Raw genomic sequence first — 4,149 nt, 5'->3', positions numbered from 1 at the left:
TATAACACATTCTCATTTATAAGGGATTTATAGCACAATATTGTAAAATCATTTATTGGTGCGCGGCCTTACTAATATCCTTTGAAAATAAATTCAACATTATTATTCCATGCTGTGACATTTTTATTCTGCAGCAACCTGTTTAGTAAAAATTCAGCATTCTTTTTATATCTTTGGTTTATATTATATTAGCTTTTTGTCATAGGTCAGGGATTTTTTTTTTTTTTTTGCACTTTATTAATATGCGGTTATTAGTCATTTAGGACTTATGTTATCATGTTTTTTGCACTTTATTAATATGTTGACCACATAGGTCAGGGATTTTTGCACTTTATTAATATGCGGGCCACATAGGTCAGTGATTTTTGCACTTTATTAACATACAACACACACAAGAAATAGACATTTAGAACTTATTTATGATTAATATGCGATTATTAGGCATTTAGGACTTATGTTATCATGTTTTTGCACTTTATTAATATGCGGTTATTAGGCATTTAGGACTTATGTTATCATGTTTTTTGCACTTTATTAATATGCTGACCACATAGGTCAGGGATTTTTTGTGCTTTATTAATATGCGGGCCACAAACACTTCTGCACCCACGGGCGCTTCTCAACCAACCATGCATCCGGTACTCATCAGGCACTGTGAAATAATGCAAAAATACATCTGTGTGCGGCTGTCGGCATCAACATTTTGCTATTATAAGTTTATGGATCTGTAAAGAACACGCAACACATACAGAACTCACACACACATACAAATACACACAGCACACAACACGCACATATTATGAAAAATGACAACCATTGTATGTGATTTAAAAGACTTTAGTTAGATTTATCAGGGGTGATTTAGTTTGAAAGCACGCAGTTCCTCGGTATTGTCAGGTGTTGGACACGCATTTAACAGTCTTTCATATGTATCGCAGAAAGATTTTAGTTCCAACTGCGGGTCAGCGGCTTAAAGAAAAGTTATTGTGGCCTTGATTCTGGGGTAACACATGTTTATAAATATAGCCTAGTCGTGTATTTATTTTACACATGGTTTATAACACCTTTCATTTGTTTTTGTTGTTTGATTGTCATGTAAGAAGCGTTGTGTTTTATACGAATATAAAAGTGACACATTCCCATATATTATTACAGCTTTCATTAATTCTACATTATTTTAGCACATATTAATTTTACACTATTAATTTTACAGGTGCCTGTGCTGCCTATAATTTGACTCCTTTTTATACAAAGACATCTAACATATACAGACTTTTAATGTTTTTTGTGTAAAATCGCGGTCAGACAGGCACAAACACACACACACACACACACACACACACACACACGCACACAACACAGAACCACACACAACAAACACACAGAACCCACACACACACAACACATACAGCACACACACACACACACAAGAAATAGACATTTAGGACTTATTTATGTTATTATCTTTATGCACTTTGGATGTGCTGTCTATAATTTGACTCTATCCTTGTTTTGTTGAAAATAACTGGACATACATAAGAAACCGGGCAATATATCTTTATAGAAATAACACTTCTGCACTCTTTGTGCATTTCTATCAGTTTTATTCATGCATTTATAACACAACATGTTTGATATTGGTAATTTGATTCTGGGAACACATTTTAAGTTACTGCTGCACATGTATTACTGTTTTTCTTGTTTTTTGTGTAAAATTTCGTTGTTGGCTTACAAAGACATTTCTTTGAGAAATGTGTAGCATAACCAATTACCCATCACGGCCACTAGATGGCAGAATATCATATTAATTATTCTGGGATAACATTTCTCTTTGTGCATTTCTATCAGTTTTATTTATGCTTTTATAACACAACATGTTTGATATTGTTAATTTGATTCGGGGATAACACATGTTTATAAAAATAACGCTATAGCAATCGGTAATGTCAAATTCTGAAAATAGCCATTTTATATTGAATTACTAACATTTTTCTATTTTAGCGCTGACACAGCCACATATATTATTCCCGCTTTCTTTAATTCTGCATTATTTTATCACATGATGAAAATAGTCATGGGATAACATTTCTCTTTGTGCATTTCTATCAGTTTTATTTATGCTTTTATAACACAACATGTTTGATATTGTTAATTTGATTCGGGGATAACACATGTTTATAAAAATAACGCTATAGCAAGCGGTAATGTCAAATTCTGAAAATAGCCATTTTATATTGAATTACTAACATTTTTCTATTTTAGCGCTGACACAGCCACATATATTATTCCAGCTTTCTTTAATTCTGCATTATTTTATCACATGATGAAAATAGTCATTTTATATTGAATTATTGCAGCTCGCGGCGCGTTACCACTGGACTCGTTTCTCAATTAATTTCCCAGCTGGCGACGCTATCTATAATTCTGCGTATACCTTAGGCGTGTATTTACATGGCAGTGTAATTATTTCTCACAATAAAACAGCATCTCAAATTTTAAGTTAGCTAACAGCATAATGATGACAAATGCATCTTTGCGGAATCTGATAACGAAACGATGAACAATGGACGGACCCTGACAAATACACACAATACACAACACGCACATATTATGAAAAATGACAACCATTGTATGTGATTTAAAAGACTTTAGTTAGATTTATCAGGGGTGATTTAGTTTGAAAGCACGCAGCTCCTCGGTAATGTCAGGTGTTGGACATGCATTTAACAGTCTTTCATATGTATCGCAGAAAGATTTTAGTTCCATCTGTGCGAGTTTGCTTTGAGCGTACTGCGCAGACATGTCAGTAAACATTTTGACATGGTCAGCATCCCACGAAGGACGACCTGTGTAAGGTGTATGTACAGCAACGTTCTGCTTTCTACCTACACGGCGTCGGGATACGGCTCGTTTCTTTAGAGGTAATACAGGGGCAAAAACGCTAGAAGAGCCTGCAAGAGCAGTATCTGCAGATTGCACAGTCTGGCACACAGGTATATTGAGGGGCTCTGTGGGTGACCACATACCCTCGGAGAGCTGTTCAATTTCTCTGTTTTCAGGCGTAACTTGTGGTATGACACCTGTGCTATTGGCGGGCCGAGTTATGCGGGGCCTAGCATTCGGCGCTGCACGTTTCTCTCTTGAAACGTTCGTATATTTCTGATGTGAAATCTTGGGGCTTGGATTCCCGGGTTGTTTTGGTGCAGCGTAGCATTCATCACGATCCACAACACAGATGGGCGAGAGAGATGTTGTTCGCACCGCCGTATTAGCTCTTTGTGGTTGATTCTCTTCAGCGTCGTAATTACGCCGGTGCAAAACTCGTTGCTGAAGAGGCGACGTATCTAAAAGAAAAGATACAAGTGGCGGTTAGCCACGAAACGGCACAAAATTGGAAAAGCTAAACGGCGACGCATAGCTATGATCATGCGTAATATTTGAAAAGTTAATGGGGACAGGTACCCATGAAATCATTGTAACAATATTTACATAAACCTGTATAGAGCAGTCCAGATATATACTTACAAGTATGAAGCGGGAATTGTCCCACATCAGCTCCTGGTTTAACGGGCGGCGCAATGCTCAAACTCGCAGAGGCGGGAATATTCTCTTTTTCAAGCTGTATTTTCCGGGCAACTAGATTAGCGGGTGTAAGTAAAAATATAACGATTAGCGAACACAGAATTGATTTTCTACACAAAACTGCAGCGGTGAGACGAATATATATATATATATATATATATATATATTCAAAAATGAATTTTCTGACAGTTAGCTAGCAGCTGTAAGTAAATATGAGTATTACACAAAAGTGAGAATCGACTGTATTTCAAGTGAACAGATACCTTTTCTATTCTTGAAACATCGGCGTAACGAGTTGCCGCGTCTTTTAGGAGCATCGGATTTCGCTGAAGTTGCAGGGTTCTTGACATCTATGATCTCCACGTCTGAACCCAGCGTATCGCGTGGTTCGGGAACACACCAGTTTTCAGCCATATCGTCAGATGTCTCCGTGTCAGTATCTGTATGAAAAATTGCGCGTAGTTCGTGTTTACATACAAAGGATTAAAGCAACTGATATAGTATAATATAGTTTTACGGTATAAACATATTTGCGGTGTAAATTAATATAGCAAGACTTATGCCGCT

The 4,149-nt window shown here is 36.6% G+C and overlaps 1 long non-coding RNA gene across 1 annotated transcript; it reads right to left on the bottom strand.

Annotated features, from left to right (window-relative positions):
* Window positions 1–3,143: 3,143 nt before the first annotated feature.
* Window positions 3,144–3,900, bottom strand: LOC138658048 (uncharacterized). The gene is made up of 3 exons (XR_011317311.1): window positions 3,846–3,900; window positions 3,526–3,636; window positions 3,144–3,344 (listed from the first exon to the last, which is right to left on the bottom strand). It is a non-coding gene; the product is annotated as an uncharacterized lncRNA (long non-coding RNA).
* Between the last annotated feature and the right edge of the window lie 249 nt (window positions 3,901–4,149).

The sequence above is a fragment of the Ranitomeya imitator genome, chromosome 1 (assembly GCF_032444005.1).
Source record: "Ranitomeya imitator isolate aRanImi1 chromosome 1, aRanImi1.pri, whole genome shotgun sequence".
Lineage (NCBI taxonomy): Eukaryota > Metazoa > Chordata > Amphibia > Anura > Dendrobatidae > Ranitomeya > Ranitomeya imitator.
Note: the sequence above shows the minus strand (reverse complement) of the source record. Positions and strands in the feature narration are given on the sequence as shown.